The sequence below is a fragment of the Pristiophorus japonicus genome, chromosome 20, assembly GCF_044704955.1.
Source record: "Pristiophorus japonicus isolate sPriJap1 chromosome 20, sPriJap1.hap1, whole genome shotgun sequence".
NCBI lineage: Eukaryota > Metazoa > Chordata > Chondrichthyes > Pristiophoridae > Pristiophorus > Pristiophorus japonicus.
In genome coordinates this window covers 18,538,350-18,550,880 of record NC_091996.1, presented here as the reverse complement: position 1 = coordinate 18,550,880, position 12,531 = coordinate 18,538,350, and the positions used below count along the sequence as shown (strand labels likewise).

The 12,531-nt window shown below is 48.8% G+C and overlaps 1 long non-coding RNA gene across 3 annotated transcripts; it reads left to right on the top strand.

Moving 5' to 3' along the window:
• The first annotated feature begins 1,304 nt into the window (after positions 1-1,304).
• Positions 1,305-12,267, top strand: LOC139233198 (uncharacterized). Of its 3 annotated transcripts, none has more exons than XR_011588159.1 (3): positions 1,305-1,566; positions 3,938-5,858; positions 6,466-6,981. It is a non-coding gene; the product is annotated as an uncharacterized lncRNA (long non-coding RNA). The 3 variants fall into 3 exon arrangements; XR_011588158.1 differs by lacking the exon at positions 1,305-1,566 and adding an exon at positions 1,573-2,394; XR_011588160.1 differs by lacking the exon at positions 1,305-1,566 and adding an exon at positions 9,436-12,267 and having other exon boundaries at positions 2,413-5,858; positions 6,466-6,715.
• The last annotated feature ends 264 nt before the right edge of the window (positions 12,268-12,531 follow it).

The following is a 12,531-nucleotide window of genomic DNA, read 5'->3' as shown; positions in this document are numbered from 1 at the left end:
CTGTTAGTCATTACTGGTTGAATTTGAGATTTAAATGCTGGCTCTGGCTTCCATTCAGCTGCCGCTTGATTGGCTGCTAGGTCTGCAAACCGATTCTCCAAGGTGGGTAGGTCTTGGGGGTGCGTGTGGCCCTTATTAGTTAGTTTTGTGTGTGCTTTTACCTTGATTACTGCTGCTTCCCATGGCTGCTTTGCTGCTTTCACTAGCCTTTCTACTAGCTTTCCATGTTTTACCACCTCTCCAGTAAATGTCACACACCCTCGTCGTGACCAGGCTGCCATATAGTTGTGAACCACCCCGAAAGCGTATCGACTATCTGTATATATGTTTACTCGCTTTCCTTTAGCTGACTCGAGAGCCTTTATAAGGGCCACCAGTTCTGCCACTTGAGCTGACTTGTCTCCTGGGAGCACTCCGGCCATTATTGTCTCTCCCTCCTGTGTTACTACCGCCCACCCAGTATGGGCTTCTCCATCAATGTATTTTCTGGATCTGCCCAGATATAAATTCTCATCTGGGTTGTCCAATGGTTCTTCCTTTACCCCACTATCCGTTTCCTCCTCTACTTTTTCCCTACAGTTGTGTTCCTCCCCTTCTGTCAGCACCCCGCTAGCGGGGTTAACTCCATTCTGCTTTTTTATTATTACTGACTTGTCTTTGGGCAGCAATACGGCCTCCCACTTAGCCTTTTGGCTGTCCGAGACCGACCGCAGCTTTCCAGTATTTAGTAATTCTACCAGGGTATGTTGTGTGTGCAAAATGGTCTGTCCCATCATCACTACTGGTTCGCTTACTTTTGACCGCCCCACAATGGGGCATCCCAGTAACCACTGGGTCTTTCTTCATCGAGTAGTAGGTTATAGGTCTCTGCCGGCCCCCATGTTCCTACATTACCACGGTGGAATAGCTTCCATCATCCTGATCACAATATAGGTGGAAAGGTTTATTGAGATCTGGCAATTCGAGGGCGGAGGCCGACATCAGAGCTCTTTTTAGTTCACCGTATGTCTCTTCCGGTTCTGGTCCCCAATCTATCTTCTGTAGGGGTCCCTTCAATTAATTTCTGGATGGATTCTGCTATTGTTGTGTATTGAGGTATAGAATTCCGACTATAACTAAAGAGTCCTAATAACTTCCTCACTCCCCTGACAATCTGGGGCTTAGGCATGTTCCTAATAGCCATCCGTCTTTCCTCTGTCATGGCTTTCTCGCCCTGACTGATCCAGTGTCCAAGGTACCGCAGTCTAGTCTGGGCCACCTGGGCCTTTGTGGGTGATGCCTTAAACCCCGCCCAATACCTTAACTAAAGCCCTTAAATGCCCTGACATTGAAGTTGAGGCGATCAAATAATCGTCAACATATTGCAACACTGTGCTTTTCTCTGCTTCTACATCTAGCTTCTGGATGGCTCGGGCCATTGACTGGTGAAATATGGCCGGGCTATTATGGAACCCCTGGGGGAGGCGTGTCCAAGTGTATTGCTGATTTTCAACAGTAAATACAAACTTGTCCTGCGACTCCCGGGCCAAAGGGAGGCTCCAGAACCCGTTGGCTATATCCAGGACGGTAAATATACAATACTCTGGGTCCAAGCCATTGAGAATTGTGGATGGACTGGCCACAATCGGGTGCTGCCGGTGCGTGCACCTATTGAGGGCTGTGTAGTTGATTGTTAATTGATATGAGCCGTCTGGTTTTACCACCGGCCATACCGGACTGTTGGTAATGGACTTGGTTTCTCTGATTATTCCGGAGGCTTCCAACTGCTGGACTATCCCCTTTACCACCTGCTTGGGCCTCCTTCTTTATGGGGCATTGCCGGTGGGCTTTGTGGCTTTCTCCCGGGATTACCAAAGGCTCCATATTTACTAATCCGCAATCCTGTTTATGGGTGGCCCATACCTCGGGAAGTTGTTGGCATACCCAGCCCGCTGCCTTCTCCTGGTCCCAATCGTGTTTTATTGGCTGTGGTGCTGGCTACCCTGGCCATCTCTCTCATGCCTAATTGTGGTTCTCTCTTGCTGTCTGCCCAACAGATCGCCCCTTCTCGAGGTTGTATTAGTAGATTCAATTCCCTCAATAGATCTATTCCTAAAATTGTGCCCTCTGGGTTGGGGTATTAATCGCCCCATTATTTCCACCAGCTGGGGTTCACTTAATCTTGCCGTCATAGTGCCCCCTCCCACTCCGCTTATTTTAATCTGCTTGTCTGTGGTCGGGAGGTTTAGGTTGGTTATCGAGACCGAGGCCCCTGTATCAATTAACATTTGGTACTGCCGACCCCCTAACAGCCCTGTTAGATACATCCGCGGGTCCTCGATACCAGCCCCGGGGGTCGAGGCCACCTAGTCCTCCTGTATGGCCGCCTTAATCATTTTGAGGATCTGCTCTTCGGTCAGTCCCCCGCCCTGTTTATCTCCCTGACTGTCTCCCCCCCCCCGGTTTTCCCTTCTACTGCCCTGGGGCTTTTCCCTCCTGCCCTCCTCCTTTTCCATAGCATTGCATTTTCGTGTGTCCTTTCTTCCCGCAATTGTTGCACGTTACTTCCCCTTTTGTCGTCTTATTCCTAGCCCCCATCTGTTTATCAGGGCAATTGCATATTTGCTGGTTGTCGGAACCGCACCTATAACATGCCCAGCCCTTCCCTTCTCCTGCTCTCTGGGTCCCGACTGCGGCTACTATAGCTTCCAGGGCCGCTTCCTTCACCTTCCCCTTAGTCTCCCGGACCTGGAGCCGCCGCCAGACTATTTCACATGCCCAGGCTAATATTTCTCCATAATTAGTTCCTATGGGGAGTCCGAGGTTCAACACACTCTGATGCTGGGGGTTTAGCCCTTCTTTAAGCATTTTTAGAAAGACCTTCGTCATCCCTCTCGGGCCGTGCTACACCCGAATATTCCTCATAAGCTTTAAACTTTCGTTCTGCATAATCTGTCACTACCTCATCCTTGCCCTGGATTACCCCCATAATACTTCCCCAGTTGCTGGGTCCTTGTCCCAGGGGCAGCTTTTACTGCTGTACAGAAGGTCTGAGTCTTCACATTCTGTGCCTGATCCCCATCGCCCCATGTTCCATTCTGCATATTTAGCATGGGCAAATCTGCCAGTATCAGCTGTTTCTCGCCGGGAGTGAAAGACTTGTGAACCTCTGTCACTTTTGTCCTTTGCAGCATGTTCCGTGGCAAGAATTTTTGTCCAACGGATAGTGATTGGGGCAAGTCTCATCAATTCTTTATTTTCCTCGGGTCCTAATCCTAACCCTGTTCGTGGGGGATACACATTTGGGCCAAATTCCCCTGTCCATTCCCTTTTGTCATCTATATCTATTTTTATACTTACATCCTCTTGCCTTTCGTCACTTTCTCTGTCCATCTCACCTTCGGGTATCGTTCTATTCATCCGTACGGGTGCTAAAATGATCTTTTTCCTGTCCTCACTTACCTTAGTGAGCTGGCTAACTTTATCTTCCAGCTCCTTGCATTTTTTCTGACATTTTACCAAATCATCTGTTTATTGCTTAATGCGACTCTGTTCCTCTCTACACCTGTCCTTCCACTTCTTTTCTCCTTGCATTTGTGAAATTTCTATATACACTACAACCGCCTCCTTCCTTTTGTCTCCCTTTCTTTGCAACCACCAGTTGAGTTTCCAGGGTATCTTTTTTTCCTTCATCATATCCTGCCTTAACCATTTTCCTCTTAACCTTTTCATATTTATCTCTCAGAAACTCTTCTGGTAGTTTATAGCTCACCCCTCCACGGGTCTTGGCAGTTTCCTTTGCCATTTCTTACACCGGGGCATTTTCCCCAGTTCCCGTTTTTCCGCCTTTACTTATGCGGAACCTCGTTTCTGGCTGGATAGCTAGTTCGCCCTCACCGGGGATTCCCCAGTATCCTGTATAAGTACTTATTCTCCCGACACACGTATTTACTTACAGTGTCCTGACGTGCTCCTCAACTGGATTTACCGACTACACGGACTCTGCTTCAGATTCGTTGGATCTCTGGCCAGGCCTTTTGGGAGGAGAATTTCTCTAGGTAATTCTCTACTCACTAAGTTTTGGGTCGGCTTTTGAGTCGAATTGCCCATTCAGTAGATCCTGCCCGACTATGCCACGTTGTTAGGGTTAACTTCAAACCACCACTCGGAGTCCATTAGCCTTAAAGTAAATGCAGTTTTTATTAATAGATACAAGCCGGCAGGGGTACTATTCCATAAGGAACGCTCAAATAAGTAGCCGGGTACGTCTTCTTTTACACAGTTTCAGGTTATAACATTACGTTATTACGCAAGTTACAATTAACACATGATGATAGATTAATGCATTGGTACAGAGCTGGCTTCCGTATGCCTTAAATGGTAAATCCGGACAGTTACTTATCGTGTCCATGTCTATTCTACCCTTATCTTGTTATTTAGTTCAATTTCTAGGTTATCGCTCTGTGTGTGCTCACCTCCCTAGACCTTGGTCTGTGAACTAGAACGTTTGCTTTTCTGTGGAATGTTCCCACAGTCTGTAACCCAGCCATAGTGGGTTCCATTTTAAAACCTGTTAACTCCATTTTAAAATGGCACAATTAATTAATATTAAGAATTTACCTCTTCAGTAACCTAAATGATGCCCAAAGATTTTTTTACCAAATATGGTTTCTACCAAATATGGTTTCAAGGTAAGGTCACTTTAACTGGACAGGTATAAGTGTGACATCACAGGGCAAGCCTGAGCATCACGTCGCACATCACAATGAGGTCAGTCATGACAACGGTTTTGTAACCTGGGTCAATTTGAGGCACAGGCAGCACAAGCAGTCTAGGTGAAGGTAAGAGAGAGAAGGCCACGAACTTTGAACGGTTTGTCTCAACTTGTTTATCTTGTATCATCATCAGTGAAAGTTATATCGGGCAATGTGAACAGTTTATCAGATACAGTAATATTGACGCACAGTCGGGTGGAAAAGTTCATTTTGTTATTGGGAGATCTTCCATGGCGTTGCTCATAGGTAGTCTGGGGCCTGGAGAGCCTGGTTACCGATGGTTACTGAGCCCTATTCTCAGCTCCTCACTGACCGGCTCCTCCCGGCCCTTGTGTTTGGTGCTCACTCCCTGCTCTGTAAATGTAGACAACTACTTATCATTGGTGGAACTCGCATGCCATTGCTTATTGATAGTCAGTCAGAGTCAGCATGGATTTGTGAAGGGTGGGTCATGTTTGGAGGAGGTAACATGTACGAGGGACACTCTATGGATGTTATCTATGTGGACTTCCAGAGGGTTAAATTATGAGGACAGGTTGCATAGACCAGGTGTGCATTCCCTCGAGTATAGAATATTAAACGGTGATATTATTGAGGCGTTTAAGATGATCAAAGAGTTGGTAGGGTAGATCGATAAAAACTATTTCCTCTGGCAGAACAAGGGGGCATGACCTTAAAATTAGAGCTAGCCCGGTCAGGGGTGATGTCAGGAAGCACTTCTTTACCCAAAGGCTAGTGGAAATGTGGACCTCTCTTCCCCTAAATCTATTAAGGCTGAAGGTCAATTGAAAACTTCATAAATGAGATTGGTAGATTTTTGTTAGGCAAGAGTTTTAAGGAAAGTGGAACCAAGGTGGGTAAATGGAGTTAACATACATGTCAGTCATGGTCTAGGGAAACAAGTCATTGTAACCTAAATGATGCCCAAAGGTTTTTACCAAATATGGTTTCAAGGTGAGGTCACTTTAACTGGACAGGTATAAGTGTGACATCACAGGGCAAGCCTGAGCATCACGTCGCGCATCACAATGAGGTCAGTCATGACAACGGTTTTGTAACCTGGCTCAATTTGAGGCAGAGGCAGCACAAGCAGTCTAGGTGAAGGTAAGAGAGAGAAGGCCGCGAACTTTGAATGGTTTATCTCAACCTGTTTATCTTGTATCATCATCAGTGAAAGTTATATCGGGCAATGTGAACAGTTTATCAGATACAGTAATATTGACGCACAGTCGGGTGGAATAGTTCATTTTGTTATTGGTAGATCTTCCATGGCGTTGCTCATAGGTAGTCTGGGGCCTGGAGAGCCTGGTTACCGATGGTTACTGAGCCCTACTCTCAGCTCCTCACTGACCGGCTCCTCCCGGCCCTTGTGTTTGGTGCTCATTCCCTGCTCTGTAAATGTAGACAACTATCATGGGTTGATCTCCCATTGCTTTGTTCAGGATAGTCTGGATCTTGAGCAGAAGTTATAAATGTTTTCTGGGCCCCACTCTGATGTCCCAAGCAGATATTTACTAATAATCAGCTGCCCAAAGTGTTGACCTGTGTTGAGCGAGCTTGGTACCTGCCCACACAGCTCGACACTGGCCCAGGTCCTCACTCTTTAAAGGGAATTGGATAAATGTTTTTACAGGTTATATGCGAGGGAAGCCTGTAGTTGTCCTTGTTGCTTTCCAGTGATTTTTGTCAAATTTTTTTTCTTCTGCCACAGGTACACGATTGCTGTCAGGATGGGTGAGAGGAAATCAGCGTTTTTATCACACTACCACAAACTAAAGTTGTGAGTAACAAAAGCACAGACAAGTGGATCACACATAGCAGAGAGCACATCCTGACCGACATCAAATCGATCCCAGCAGTGACACTGAAATACAGAATCCAATTGGTGGGACATGTGGGTCTGGTGGACCTTCCTGCAGGATTTGGTGCATAGCGCGAATTCCCTGCCACCAAATCCACTGGTGAGTTGAGGGAGAAATCCCTGCCACGAAGGACCACCTTCAGAGAGCATCTACCACAGCCGCAGTCTGTGTAGGTTCCCTCAGTGTAGGAGCAGGATCTACCATCCAGTACACCTTGCATCACCTTAGATTGGCCTTGCACCTCGGGGCTCCTTCAGGTACCATTGGTGCTGAGGGCTTCTTTGACAAGCAAGTGGAAGAGCTGCTGCAGCAGAACCTTCGGACATTCCTGAATTGGCACACAAGGATGGGGGGGGGGGGGGGGGAGGGGGCACTGCTCACCTTGTAGCTTAGCCCACCCCATCTAGAACGTCCTTGCCCTCACCACCTCCACCAATCCACCCACCACCACCAATCCATTCCAATCCACTCACCACCTATCCACTAACCATCATCAATACACTCACCTCCACCAATTCCCTCATCACCACCAGTCCAATCCACTCACCACCACCAAACCTATTCAAGGCTTCATCCGGAGCGCAACATCCTTTGTACAATACTAGACCGTCGTTCCAGATTAGGAACCGGAATGCAGGTAATTTGCAACAAGTAACATTCGAGACCCTGCCCAGTGATCATGCTTGGATCCAGGAACCATCCACTAGTGCGCATTCTGGCAGGTGACATCATGGTCTACCATCCACATTGAGAGCGAGTGATAGTCACCCAGAAGGCTCAGCTGTTGGACATATTTTTCCCCAGTTGAACCTTCTGGATGACTGTAGGTGCCCTCAATGTAGGAGCAGGATCTATCGTCCAGTGGACCTTGCATCACCTTAGATTGGCCTTGCACCTCGGGGCTCCTTCAGGTACCATTGGTGCTGAGGGCTTCTTTGACAAGCAAGTGGAGGAGCTGCTGCAGCAGAACCTTCGGACATTCCTGAATTGCCACACAAGGATGGGGGGGGAGGAGGGCACTGCTCACCTTGTAGCTTAGCCCACCCCATCTAGAGGTTTCCACAGTTCTCCGTTATCACAGCATAGAGCTAGAGCCGGTGGTCCTGGGAGCACTGTGTTCTCCAGGCATCGGTGCTATAGCCATCAGTCTCTTCAGGTAATGCTTCAACATATGGGTGGGAGCCACACTCAGGGTTGGAGGGAGGGCCTGCTGTCAAAATAACCCTGATTGACAACGGGTCAGTATCCCACTGTAAACCTGCCTCCGTGTGAGTTTCTGACCTGTCAGATCTGTGTTCGGATAGCAGACCCGACAGCAAGCCCAGGACAAGTAAGTAACATCATTAAAAAGTAATTAACTGCTAGTTAAGAGGCTTAAAAGCAGGCACTTACAATTTTACCAACCTTTTGACGGGTTTGCATTGCCTCAACGAACACGCCAGGTAAGTGGAGTCGGGTTCTCAGTGATTCTCTATTGCTTTGGCTTGCTGTCAGTGCAGATGTGGTATAAAAGCTACCATTTCACAGCTGTTCACTTTCCAATGTCAGAAGTTGAAGCCTTCAGGATTTGGAAGAGACTATTGAGCTGTATGCACTTTGTAAATGTTTGCAGTGAACTCTCTATTCACTGTCACCTCCTTGGAGCAACTTCTCTCATCATTGACAAATCTTTTCTGTCACCTCAACCTCACCTGCCATCTATTCCAGCAACATCGGTGCCCTTGAAAAAATCTCACCATGTTTCTTAGAATCCCACCAGTCAGCCCCAACACCAACATCACTAAACACACCAACATCACCACCAACCTTCTCCGCAATCACCTGAGGCTGCACAGTACACAGGACATCAGCACCCAACCACACTGCTGCCCGGGAGGCCAGTGATGGCCTCACCATGGCCACATTTACTTGACGCTGTACAACCTGACTGCCACATGATGCACCAACTCCATAAAGAATCCCTGCAATGTCCAACCCATTCCTTTCGCACTGAGCACCATGGTGGGGGGTACCCATCATCCACTACAATTTACTAAGCCACTTCCAAAAGTGCCCATGAATCTGTCCAAGAACGCAAAGTGCTGAAAATAAAGATTTCAGTGTTTGACAGCACATCAACATGAACTATCATCATAGACAGTCCCTCAAAATTGAGGAGGACTTGCTTCCACTCAAAGTGAGTTCTTAGGCGACTGAACAGTCCAATATGAGAATTGCAGTCTCTGTCACAGGTGGGACAGACGGTGGTTGAAGGAAAAGGTGGGAGGGGAGTCTGGTTTGCCGCACGCTCCTTCCGCTGCCTGTGCTTGTTTTCTGCATGCTCTCGGCGATGAGACTTGAGGTGCTCAGCGCCCTCCCGGGATGCTCTTCCTCCACTTAGGGCGGTCTTTGGCCAGGGCCTCCCAGGTGTGGGTGGGGATGCTACATTTTATCAAGGAGGCTTTGAGGGTGTCCTTGAAGCGTTTCCTCTGCCCACCTGGGGCTCACTTGCTGTGTAGGAGTTCAGAGTAGAGCGCTTGCTTTGGGAGTCTTGAGTCAGGCATGCGAACAATGTGGCCCGCCCAACGGAGCTGGTCGAGTGTGGTCAGTGCTTCGACGTTGGCCTGATCGAGGACACTAGCGTTGGTGCGTCTGTTCTCCCAGGGGATTTGCAGGATGTTGCGGAGACATCGGTGGTATTTCTCCAGTGATTTGAGGTGTCTACTGTATATGGTCCACGTCTCTGAGCCATACAGGAGGGTGGGTATCACTACAGCCCTGTTGACCATAAGCTTGGTGTCAGATTTGAGGTCCTGATCTTCCAACATTCTCTTCCTTAGGCGATCGAAGGCTGCGCTGGCACACTGGAGGCGGTGTTGAACCTCGTCGTCTTCTGAATGTGTGCAGACGCAAGCGTCGTCCACGTACTGTAGTTCGACGACAGAGGATGCGATGGTCTCGGATCTGGCCTGGAGATGACAAAGGTTGAACAGGTTCCCACTGGTTCTGTAGTTTAGTTTCACTCCAGCGGGGAGTTTGTTGAGTGTGAGGTGGAGCATTGCAGCGAGGAAGATCGAGAAGAAGGTTGGCATGATGACGCAGCCCTGCTTGACCCAGGTCCGGACATGGATTGGGTCTGTGGTGGATCTGTTGGCCAGGATCACGGCTTGCATGCCGTGGAGCAGGCAGGGGATGGTGGCAAACATTTAGGGGCAGCCGAAACAGAGGAGGACGCTCTATAGTCCCTCGCGGTTAACAGTGTCAAAGGTCTTTGTAAGGTCAAAGAAGGCCATGTACAAGGGTTGGTGCTGTTCCCTGCATTTCTCTTACAGTTATCGCGCGGTGAAGATCATGTCCATTGTACCCCGTAGGGGACGGAATCCACACTGTGATTCGGGAGGAGCTCCTCAGCCACAGGGGGAAGACGGTTGAGGAGGATTCTAGCGCTGACTTTCCCAGTGGCCGACTGCAGGGAGATTCTTCTGTAGTTGCCGCAGTCAGACTTGTCCCCTTTTTTAAAAGACGGTTACGATTATTGCATCTCAGAGATCTCCCGGCATGCTCTCCTCCTTCCAGATGAGAGTGATGAGGTCCTGCAATCATGCCAATAGTGCCTCTCCACCATACTTCAGTGTCTCAGCGGGGATTCCATCCGCTCCCGATGCCTTGAGCTGATGGATGGCCTTTTCTACCTTGTGCAGGGCTGGGGTTTTGCTGAGGTGGTGGCAGGTAGCATGCTGCAGGATGGAGTCGAGGACACTCGGGTCAAAGGCAGAGTCTCCGTTAAGGAGATCTTCGAAGTGCTCCTTCCAACGGGTCCTGACTGCCTCGCTGTCCTTGATGAGTGTCTCCCCGTTCTTGGCCAGCAGTGGGGTGGGGCCTTAGATGCTTGGGCTGAAGGTGGACTTGACTGCGGTGAAGAATCCTCGCACATCATGGCTGTCGACCAGCAGCTGAATCTCCTGTGCTTTCTCCACCCACCATCTATTCTTTAGGTCCCGGGTTTTTTGTTGGACCTCGGCCTTGAGGTGCACAAAATATTGAGGGGCCTGGACATAGTGAGGGCCTATTTCCATTGGTGGAGGACTCATTCATCTGGAGGAAGTCATGAGAAGGCCTGGGTGCAGTCCTACACCACTGTGCAGTGCTTGTCCATGTTTGCAGGACCTCATTGCTGCAGAACACTGAAGCAATGTGGGCATGGTCCCTTTAAGGTGGTGTCATCAGACCGGCTTCCTCTTAATTGGCCGGGAAGCACGCAAGGCGGGCTTAACAAGCCCCATCATCGGAAGATTCGGAACAGAAAGCGGGCTCGAGTTGGGAGTGGGCTTACAACGTCACATACCCCAGCCGCATCGATCCTGCCGCGTGTGGTGAAATCGCAGCAGGTGCGCGCGAGGTAAGTCAATGTGTCCCCAGACAGGTAATATGCCAGTAGGCCGGTAAGTCAACAAACAAGGTGGGACTGCTTGCTGGGTCCCTTGTCAAGATGACACGTTGTTTCCCAATGATACAGAGCGTTGGTGAGACCACACCTGGAGTACTGCGTACAGTTTTGGTCTCCTTATTTAAGGAGGGACACACATGCACTGGAGGCAGTTCAGAGAAGGTTCACGAGGTTGATTCCTGAGATGAAGTAAGGTTGAACAAGTTGGGCCGATACTCATTGAAGTTTAGAAGAATGAGAGGTGATCTTATTGTAACGTGTAAGATTTTGAGGGAGCTGGATAGGGTGGATGCAGAGAGGGGCAATCTATAACTAGGGGCCTAGTTTCAGAATAAGTGTCTGAGTGTCGTGCATCTTTGCAATTCTCTACCCCAGAAAGCTGTGGAGGCTGGGTCATTGAATATATTTAAAGTGGAGAGATTTTTGAACGATAAAGGAGTGAAGATTTATGGAGAGCAGGCAAGGAAGTGGAACTGAGACCATGCTCAGATCAGCCATGAACTTATTGAATGGTGGAGCAGGCTTGAGGGGCCAAATGGCTGACTCCTGCTCCTATTTCTTATGTTCTTATGTACTTGAACAATGGGGTGACATTCTAGGTGCCACATTTGGCTGGGGTGGACAACACAACAATCGGCACACTCAGCCACTCTGTAGTTCACCCTAACTAGTGGATGATCCACATGAGGCCGCCAGAACACCTTCAGGACTTGTGTGGGGGGTACCAGATTGATGGACTTGCTCGCTTCACCGGACAATCACCAACCTGCTCAAGGACCTCAGACAGTCAGGGCGGAGGCCGGATAGTCTTTTGGTCTGTTGTTTCTAGATTCTGTTGCTCAGTGAAGCCTGATCTCCAAGATGCTACCAGCAGATGGTGGTTCTGGTTAACCCTTTTTGGTCTGGACTGGAGATATTTGGAGCCCAGGCTTTGAGGACTATGTTCAGTTGACGTCAGCGGAGTGGAAGTAGAAAAGCAATTGTCTTAGAACGCACGGACTTATTAGGGCCAGAATGATCTCCTGGACTAGTTTCGATCGCCTGAGGGGGTCGGAGAGGAATTTCCCAGATCGTTTTTTTCCCAAATTGGCCTGGGTTTTTATGTCTGGTTTTTCGCCTCTCCCAGGAGATCACATGGTCTTGGGTGGGGTGGGGAGTCTATATATTGTTAGGAAATGTTACAAGTTTAACATCTGTAAATAAAGGTGGAATTAAAATGAACAAACTTACTGTGTGTTTCCTGATTTGTGCACGGATCATAGCAAGGAACAGAAAGGGGAAGAGATGATCTCTCCGATGGGGGATTGCAGAATGGGGATTGCCCCGGGCTGGGCTCAGCTACTGACTGGGTGAACTCTCTACGACACACACCAAGCAAGACCCAGAGTCAATCCCCAGTCTGCACACACAAATGTACAAGAAGACTATCAGTAGATAAAGGCTATCAGGTCCATCAAGCTCACTCCATCCAGTAGACAGTATGACCTCG